This window comes from Desmodus rotundus, chromosome X, assembly GCF_022682495.2.
Source record: "Desmodus rotundus isolate HL8 chromosome X, HLdesRot8A.1, whole genome shotgun sequence".
Classification (NCBI taxonomy): Eukaryota; Metazoa; Chordata; class Mammalia; order Chiroptera; family Phyllostomidae; genus Desmodus; species Desmodus rotundus.
The window spans coordinates 42361343-42371374 of record NC_071400.1 but is presented as its reverse complement, the minus strand read 5'-3'; positions in this window follow the sequence as shown (position 1 = coordinate 42371374).

The window sequence follows — 10032 nt, the reverse complement described above, 5'->3', positions numbered from 1 at the left end:
GTTGAAATCCCCTACTATAGTTGTGTTGCTGTCAATATCTTCTTGAAGTCCTCCAAGATTTTCTTTTTGTATTTCAGTGGTCCTATGTTGGGTGCATATATATTTACAATATTTATATCTTCTTGATGGATTGTTCCATTGAGTATTATGAAGTGATCTTCTGCATTTCATTTCATGGCCTTTATTTTGACATCTATTTTGTCTGATATGAGTATTGCTACTCTCTTTGCTTTGTTTTATTTATCCTGTTTGTTTGCTTGGAATATTTGTTTCCATCCCTTCACTTTCAGTCTGTGTAGGTCTTTTGTCCTGAGGTGGGTCTCTTGTAGGCAGCATTTATGTGGTTCATGCTTTCTTATCCATTCAGCTATTCTATGTCTTTTGATTGGAGCATTTAATCTGTTTGAATTTAAGGTTATTATTGATAGGTGCTTATTCATTGCCATTTTATTGTACATGTGTTCCTCTCTCACTCACAGTTTTCTTCCCTTTTCTTTTTTTTTTAAATATTTATTGTTATTATTACACTTGTGTGCCTTTTTTCCACATCCCTCCACCCCACCCCAGCCAACCCCCCCACCCTCCCCCACCTCCACCCTCCCCCTTGATTTGGTCCATGTGTCCTTTAAAGTAGTTCCTGTAATTCCCTTTCCAAACTGTCCTCTCCCCACTCCCCCCTGACCATTGTTAGATAGTTCTTAAATTCAATGTCTCTGGTTATAATTTGTTTCCTTTTTTCTTGTATTTATTATGTTCCAGTTAAAGGTGAGATCATATGGTATTTGTCCCTCACTGTCTGACTTATTCACTTAACATAATGCTCTCCAGTTCCATACATGCTGTTGCAAGGGGTATAAGCTCCTTCTTTCTCTCTGCTGAATAGAATTGCATTGTGTCAATATACCATAGTTTTTGGATCCACTCGTTTGCTGATGGGCACTTAGGTTGTTTCCAGTATTTGGTTATTGTAAATTGTGCTGCTATGAACATTGGGGTGCATAGGTTCTTTTGGATTGTTGTTTCAGGGTTCCTAGGGTATAATCCCAGCAGCGGAATTGCTGGGTCAAAGGGAAGTTCCATTTTTAGTTTTCAGAGGAAATTCCATACTGTTTTCCACAGTGTCCTCACCAGTCTGCATTCCCACCAACAGTGCACTAGGGTTCCCTTTTCTCCGCATCTTCTCCAACATTTGTTTGTTGATTTGTTTATGTTGTCCACTCTGACTGGTGTGAGATGGTACCTCATTGTGGTTTTAATTTGCATCTCTATGATGGCTAGTGATGCTGAGCATCTTTTCATATGTCTCTGGGCCCTCTGTATGTCTTCCTTGGAGAAGTGTCTGTTCAAGTCCTTTGCCCACTTTTTAATTGGGGTGTTTGTCTTCCTGGAGTGGAGTTGTTTGAGTTTTTTATATATTTTGGAGATCAGGCCCTTGTCTGAGGTATCATTAGCAAATATGTTTTCCCATACTGTTGGTTCTCTTTGTAATTTAGTGCTGTTTAATTTAGCCATGCAGAAGCTTTTTATTTTGATGAAGTCCCATTTCTTCATTCTTTCCTTTACGTCCCTTCCTTTAGGGGACATATCTATGAGGATGTTGCTGCGTGGAATGTCTGAGATTTTCCTGCCAAAGTTTTCCTCTATGACTTTTATGGTGTTACAACTTATATTTAAGTCTTTTATCCATCTTGAGTTTATTTTTGTGTGTGGCATAAGTTGGTGATCGAGTTTCATTTTTTTGCATGTATCTGTCCAGATCTCCCAACACCATCTGTTGAAGAGGCTGTTTTTGCTCCCTTTTATGCTCCTGCCTCCTTTGTCAAATATTAATTGACCATAAAGACTTAAGTTTATTTCTGGGCTCTCTGTTCTGTTCCATTGGTCTATGTGCTTGTTTGTATGCCAGTACCAGGCTGTTTTGATTACAGTGGCCTTGTAATACAGTTTGATATCAGGTATTGTGATCCCTCCTGCTTTGTTCTTCTTTCTCAAAATTGCTGCAGCTATTCAGGGCTGTTTATGGTTCCATATAAATTTCTGAAATGTTTGGTCTGTATCTGTGAAATATGTCATGGGTACTCTAATAGGGATTGCATTAAATCTATTCTTTCCTTTTCTTAAAGCAGTCCCTTTAATGACTCCTGGAGAGCTGGTTTGGTGCAGGTGTATTCTTTGAGACTTCTTTTGTCTGTGAAGCTCCTTATTTGGCTTTCCATCCTAATTGAGAAACTTGCTGGGTAAAGTAGCCTTGGTTGCAGGCCTCTGTTTCTCATAACTTGGAATATTTTTTGCCATTCTCTTCTGACTTGGAGCATTTCCATTGAGAAGTCAGCTGCTAACCATATTGGGGCTGCCTCCTATATTACTTCCTCTTTCTCCCTTGCTGCCTTTATGATCCTCTCTTTGTCTTGGCATTTTGCCATTTTAACTATGATGTGTCTTGAAGGTAGCCTCTTTGGGTTCCCCTTGTTTGGGACTCTGTTTTTCCTCAATTTGTGGGACTTTTTCTCTCATTAATTTAGGGAAATTTTCCATCACTACTTTTTCAAACAGGTTTTCTATCTTTTGGTCCACTTCTTCTCCTTCTGGTATACCTTTATATGGATATTATTATTTTTCATGTTGTCCTGCATTTCCCTTAACCGCTCTTCGTTCTTTGAGTCTCTTTTCCTTTTCTTGCTTGTTCTGGGTGTTTTTTTTTTTCTACCTTTTCCTCTAGCTCACTGATCCGATCCTCTGCTTCATCTAGCCTGCTTGTGATTCCTTCTCCTGTGTTCTTCAGTTCAGAAATTGTATTCTTCATTTCCTCTTGGCCCTTGTTGATAGTTTCTATTTCCTTTTTCATGTTGATCTAGTTTGCGGTGAGTTCATTGTAGTTTCCCTGTAGTTTCTGGTAGTTCTCTTTGAGCTCAGTGAGCTTCCTGATAATCATTGCTTTGAATTCAGTATCTGATAGTTGACTTGACTCTATTTCATTTCTCATTCTTTCTGAGGCTTCCCCCTTTCCTTTCATTTGGGGTTTGTTTATTTGTGTTCCCATTGTTTGAGAGATTCTTCTTGTTAGCCTCTGCTTCTTAAATTGATCTATTCTGATTCCCTGTGTTTCTGGTATGAACTTCTATGGTAGAAGACTTGTGAAATTCAGTGGTGCAATTTCCTTGATCTCCTGATCTCGCTGGTCTTGGGATGTCGTTTATGTTGGCTTTCTGTAATTCTTTTAGTTTTGATTGTTGTTGGGTCTGTTTTTGGTGGGTTCTTGCCTCCAGCTGGTTCACTGAAGGTCACCTCATCCACTACATCCTGTATTCTATTTTTCAGGTTGTGTTGAAGCTGATTCTTCTGTGTGTACAAGTTTTTGAGGCATGTCTCTCACTCTTGTTCAGTTGTTTGTTCTGGGTCATTTCTCTACTATTTAGTTATATTTCCAGATCAGTCCTGGATTGAAATTATTGTGGCATCCACTCCCTCCTTCACCTTTTTCCATTGTTATCTGTTGGCGGTTCATTTGTTGGTGGGTTTCCTCTTCCAGCAGGTATACTGGTGTTCATGGCTACCACCTACTCTTTTTTGTGATCCATTGGAGGGGGAACGCAAAACAGTTTAAGACAGTGGGAGTGTATTCTATGGTATTCAATGTACTAAACCATAGAGAAGAGATAGGAGATCCTTTGGATATGTATAGTGTTAACCGTGATATTCCACCCAACTATCCACTTTTTAGAAAAGGTGAAAAAATATAAGACTCTTGTTAGGGGTGCGGAAGGATTGTGTGTTGGATCTAGAAAGCAGTGAGCTTGTGGAAGGTCAGATTATGAGGTAAAGTGAGAATAAAGGATAGAGAATAGGTGTAGTGTGCAAGAGAATAGAGTTAACTACCACAGTAATAAAGTTCTGCAAGCAGTGGAGTGAGCTAATATTCAGGAGGGGTGCTGTGTAGTATTTACAATTGTATGTAATAGCAATTATTTAAAATAGTAATGGAGCAACAATCATATGACAGAACCTATGTGATCTGAATAACAAGAATAGGAAGTACAGGACCTAGAGTAATGTGCTATTGGAACACAAGTGAATTGAAAGATGGAAAATTAAAAATACACTATGAAGAGGGAACAAGGGTAACCAGTCAAACAATGTAATTTAACAAACCAAATGAAGAAGACTAAACAGAAAGAAGAGAAATACAAAAATACTAATAAAACAAAAGATGTAAGAATAATGAATAATAATAATAATAATAATACAGATATACAATAACTTGCAAGTTCTCAGGAGTAGCAAAGTGTAATTGTCTCACTGTCTCAGTCGCTGGGATGACCCCTCTTTTAATCTAAGTCTGGTCTTTTCTCAGCTCCAGGTTTTATTGTCTCACTTGTGGGAATTTAAAAACAAAAAAAAGGAAGGAAGGAAGAAGGAGTGAAAAAGGAAAGGAAGGAAGGAAGGGAGAAGGAAGAAGGAATAGAAAAAGAAAAAAGGAAAGAAAGGAAGAAGGAATTTAAAACATTTTAAGAAAAAGAAGCCTTCTGTCGGCTTCTAACCAGCCAAGCCAGTTCTGCTGATCTTCCTGGCTGCATCAGGCTGAGGAGGGATTGGTTTTGCTTTTCTCCCTTCCTGAGCCTCACTCTTCAGAGTTGACCAGCCTCCAAACCAGTTCCTCTGTTCACTGCCGGGCCCCCAGTGCCCTTCTATGCCCAGCTTATGCCTTCCACCCACCAGTTGTGCTCTCCTTGCAGTACACCATTTAGGGTCAACTCACACACCACCTTCTGGCTCTTTGCTGTCCTAGATGCTAGGGACTTTTCATGGTAGTTCAGCACCCCCACTGAGTTAAGTCTTTCTGGGAATTGCTGACTCCTTGAGTTCTGCAGCTTTCCTCTGTAAGGGCCTCTCCACCTTCCTCTTAGAGAGCCAGTGGGCCCTGCAGGGCCCTGGGTGCAGGGGCTGGGTGGGAGGTGCCTCTGGGTGGTGGGGTCAGGTGAGCTTCATCCTGGGACTGCAGGCCAAGCCTGAGCACTTGGCCTCATTGCTGGGGCAGGGCAGGCAGCCGCAGGGCCACAGGATCAGATGCATGCAGTCCCCGGTGCTTGGAGTGTGAGCTTGAGACCAGGCAGGGTAGGGGAGAAGGAAGTGGGGGCGGCTGCCATGGAAAATTCCCCAAACAGCCACTGAGTGCCTCTTTTTTTCTTTTTGAAAAACTCCTCCTATTCAAGCCTGCTGCTCCAAACAAGCAGCAAACAAGATGCCTGGCATCTCACACATCTCAACTCTCCAACTAGAGCAGGGACTAACCAGGTCAGGGTCTGTCACTGCCCAACTCTTCAGAGCCGTCATCCACTGTCTTGGTGGTTGTACACTGCCCCTGTGTATTTACCACTTTGTCTTTATTCTCCCGCTGCAACTTCAAGCATCCAGGTCCCTCCTGGTGCTGCTCAAACCTTTTTTGGCAGGAGAGGGATCCATTGAACTGGCTCTCACACAAGAATCCTGTGGCAGACCTGGCAGGCTCTGGGTCTGGGGCTGCAGCCACTCTGGTACCCATGCTGGCCCCAGGGACCTTATTGTCCTGAAGTACTCTCCTTACCATCTGATTTTTCAATGTCCTCTACAAGTTTTGGTCTCCAATTCACATATGCTGGGATACTGCTGGCTATTTGCTGTACTCCTCAGAAGATCAGCTAGGTGTTTCACCTGTGTGCAGGGGAAAGTGGACTCTGCTCCCACCTATCTCACTGCCATCTTCTGACTCACCTCTCTAACAATGTTTTTCATTTTGGTTACTGTTCTTTTTGTTGTTGTTGTTAATTAACTTATTTATTTTTATTCAGTTACAATTGTCTGCATTTTCTCCCCATCCTTCCACCCCACCCCAGCCAGTCCCACCTCCCTCCCCTACCTCTACCCTCCCCCTTGATTTTGTCCTTGTGTCCTTCAACTCCAGAATTTCATTTGGTTCTTTTTTAAAAATGCTCTTGTTTGAACCCTGGCTGGTGTGGCTCAGTGGACTGAGGGCCGGCCTGCGAAGGAAAGGGTCGCCAGTTTGATTCCCAGTTGGGGAATGTGCCTGGGTTGCGGGCTAGGCCCTCTTTTGGGGATGTGTGAGAGGCAACCACACATTGATGTTTCTTTCCCTCTCTTTCTTCCACCCTTCCCATCTCTCTAAAAACAAATAAATAAAATATTTTTAAAAATTATCTTGGTTGATAATCTCTATTTTATTACATTCTTAAAAAGATTTTATTCATTCATGTCTAGGGAGAGGGGAATAGAAGGAGAAAGAGAGGGAGAGAAACATCAATGTGTGGCTGCCTCTCTCATAACCCACACTAGGCACCTGGCCCACAACCCAGGCATGTGCTCCAACCAGGAATCAAACCAGTGACCCCCCGGTGATCAGCCCACACTCAATCCACTGAGCTACACCAGCCAGGGCTCTATTTTATTACATTTTCATCATAACTTGTTTTGCTCATTTAAGCATACTTTATTTTAGTTATTTAAACCTATTTGTAATGACTTCTTTAATGACCTTGTCTGTTAAATCTGACTTCCTGGCTCTCTCACATGCAGTTTCTGTTGCCTGATTACTGCTTTTTTCCTCCTTCCTGTATATAGATTATGCTTTTCTGGGATTTTTTTTTTTTTTTTTGCATATCTTGTAATTTTGGATTAAAACTGGAGATTTTAGGTAATAACATTGTAGTAATTATGGACACTCATTTCCTTCCCCACTTTCTCAGGCTTGTTTTTGTTTTGCTTTGTTTTACTTTTTTTCTTGTATGTTTAGTAACTTGGCTATGCTATAATAGTGAAATATATTTTTTCACATATAAAGCCTTTGGTGTCATTCTTTAGAGGACAAAGCCTTGGATATTAATGCAATCATCCTTAGATGACTTAGAGGCAAGCAGCACAAGCAGGTACAAGGGACAGCCTGGACACTGGGAGCATGATGTGCTTCCTGGAATTGGGTCCAGAAGGCTGGGACCCAGGACATGTGTGGGGGGAATGGGTCACCCATGGAGAACCTGCCAGGCAGCATGTGGGGGATGCAGGGTCGAAAGGCAGAGGGTCACCTGCTGCCCCCCACTCTGCTATTCTCAGCCACAGCCACGTGCAGACTCCAGGCATGCAGGGGAGGACACACCTGGCTCCTGTCCCAACATCACTGACACACTCTTGACCAGAGCAGATAAAACACACATGAAAACCAACAAACAGGATGGCACCATCACTTCACATGTAAGGTGAGGTTTCCTCCCTGACATTATCCTCAGCAAAGACTGTGTTGATTTGCACCAGCTTTGGCAAAGTGGTGGCTCTCAGTTGCTTCATTTTGAATAAATACTATTTAGAGAAGACATGCTAGCCTGACAAAGCCTCAGTGAGTGCTCGTTTCTTTGGGATGCTGATAGGAATATATATTTGGTTAAGTAAAAAAGAGGAAAAGAAACTGAAACAGATTTAGCCATGATTGTGTGTGCTGAATGGTATTGTAAACAAGCCTTTAGAGATAACTGGAAAAATATGATGTGGGTGGTTTTTGTGGGGAGATCACTAAAAGACCTTAGGATGCATGTGGGCCTGGGTTCAGGTGCAGCTTCCATGGATGGTGCCTGACCTGCATTCCAAGCTTGAACAGCTTACACGCTTATGTTGCAGACACTCATCCAGAATTTAAATAGAACAGTCCCAGTAAAAGTAGAAGTCATTGTTCCCAAGTGAATACACCTTCCACGTTATGTGAGTTTTAAGAATTTTATTTTTCACAGTGGCTATCAAACTTTGCAGTCTTATCAGCAATGTGTGAGTGACCAAGGCACCCACAGACTTGCCAGCATTTGATGTCACTGTTTCTTGTTTTAGCCATTCTGAAAGGTGTGTGGTCATGTCTTATCATGGTTTAAATTTGTGTTTTCCTGGATGCTAATGATGTTAGCCACATGTCACTGTGTGCCATCTGTGTATCTTCTCCGGTGGCACATCTCATTATGTCTTTTTCCCATTTCCTTTTTTCTAATCCTTACCAAGGACATGTCTTCATTGCTTTTTGGAGAGAGAGAGAGAGAGACAGAGACAGAGAGAGAGAGAGAGAGACATAGATGTGAGAGAGTAATATTGGTTGGTTGCCTTCTCGCATGTGCCCCAATGGGGGATCAAACCCACAACCTGGGTATGTGTCCTGACCATGAATCGAACCCGTGACTCTTCCTTCAATGTGCAGGATGACACTCCATCCAACTGAGCCACACAAGCCAGAGCTTGGCCATTTTCTAATAGTACTTTTTTGTTGTTGTTTTTTACTGTTGAGTTTTGAGGCCTTTTTATATCTTCAAGGCACCAGTCCTTTGTTGAGTATGCAGTGTATGCATGTTTTCTCCTACTATGTACCTACAAAGCCCTCAGTTAGGAATTGTATTAAACCTGTCACCCAGTCTGGCCATGCTGAATGCTCTGATCCATGAGCATGGTATGCCTCCATTTTTAAGATTTTTGTTGTGTAATTTTTAGCATTGAGTGCTGTGTACATTTTGCTAACTTTATACACAAGAATGTAATTTTCTCTGAATTAACTGTAAATGATATGTGTCTTTCACCTTGATTTCCACATCCTGTGGCTGGTGTACACGGACACCATGGATCCTGGTGTTGCCTTAGCACTCTGCCACCTCGCTGTGCTGCAAACTCCACGTAAGGGCCCTAGGCTGGGGGAAACCCCAGCAGTGGAGCAGGACAGTCCCAGGAGTGGTGACTACAGGCCAACAGCCGTATCCACTTCTGTTAGCACCAGGGACACCACAGGTGACCTTGGAAACAGTTGCACTGGGTCAGTAGGGAGACATGTCCTAGGTGGACTGTAGGTGGGGACAAAGCTGGAGTAAAGACATCCCCCTTTCTTCCTTTCAGGCCTCAGCAAACAAACAGAAATCTGAGTCTCAACCTCGGCTGTTTCCTCAGCAGTGATTTGCAGATTAGAACCCTGCCTATCCCCGCCACCCTCACCTGCCCAAGTCCAGTGCCACCTCCCCCCTCCCCCCCTGTTCCTGCTTCCTCCATCTTTGAAACTGGACCCCAGCCTCCTGCCTGTCTTTCCAAGCAGAGGGAAAAAAATGACACTTTTAAAATCCAGACTGTTTTTCAGCTGGTGCTTGGAGCCTTGTTCACACTGCTCCCTGCCATTCCAAATGGGGCAGCAAGGGGTTAAGGGCTTAAAGCCAATAGAAGAGGAGCTTTTCGAGGAAGGTGAGGATAAGACCTCCGGGGTGAAGGCAAAAAGTGAAAGGACTGCTAGGGGCCATAGCTAATGGCTATCAAATTACTCCATGGGATTGGAAAGTTCTAACTAAAACCTTGGTAACACCAGCTTACTAATTTATTTGCTACTCAATGTGGACTCTGGCCCAAGGGGTCCATGTGTTGCGGCTGTGACAAACAAATTCACACAGACTACAGAAATCCTGTGGAGAAAAAGGGATGTCATGGCTGCTCTCTAAGTGAGAGAGAGGGCCCCAACTCCTGCCTGGACAGGCTTTTATTGCTTTTCTGGGTACATTATATTGAGGATGGTCCTCATTTACTATGCACAGGTTTCCTGTAGGTGATTACCTTTTACAGATAACAAAGGAAAGGATGTTACTAATTACTTGAAAGAGAAGGATGTTGAAGATCAAGGGGAAAAGTGGTTGAACTGGTTACACTCCATACTTGGGAGGTTTAGCACAGATTTTAGGAAGTTACTCTAGAGATATGCAGTAAACATTTGCTGCCTCAATCCAGGGTGAAAGAGTTTTAGCAAAAGCAAGTCTCATAGCAGCCTAGGTACAATGCAGGCCTGATTCCCCATGGGAAAAGCTATCCATGGCATGGGTCCTGTGTGCTGACCATGCTCCCCATCACTTTTCCAAATCAGGGGCTGGGCTACATTCCCCATACCACGTGGAATGGTCCCCTATAGCTACTTTAAAAGGAGAGGCCGAATTAACCTCACTGAGCCATCTCTTCCTGCTTGGGAGAGCCGAGCTAAGTCGTGTCAAT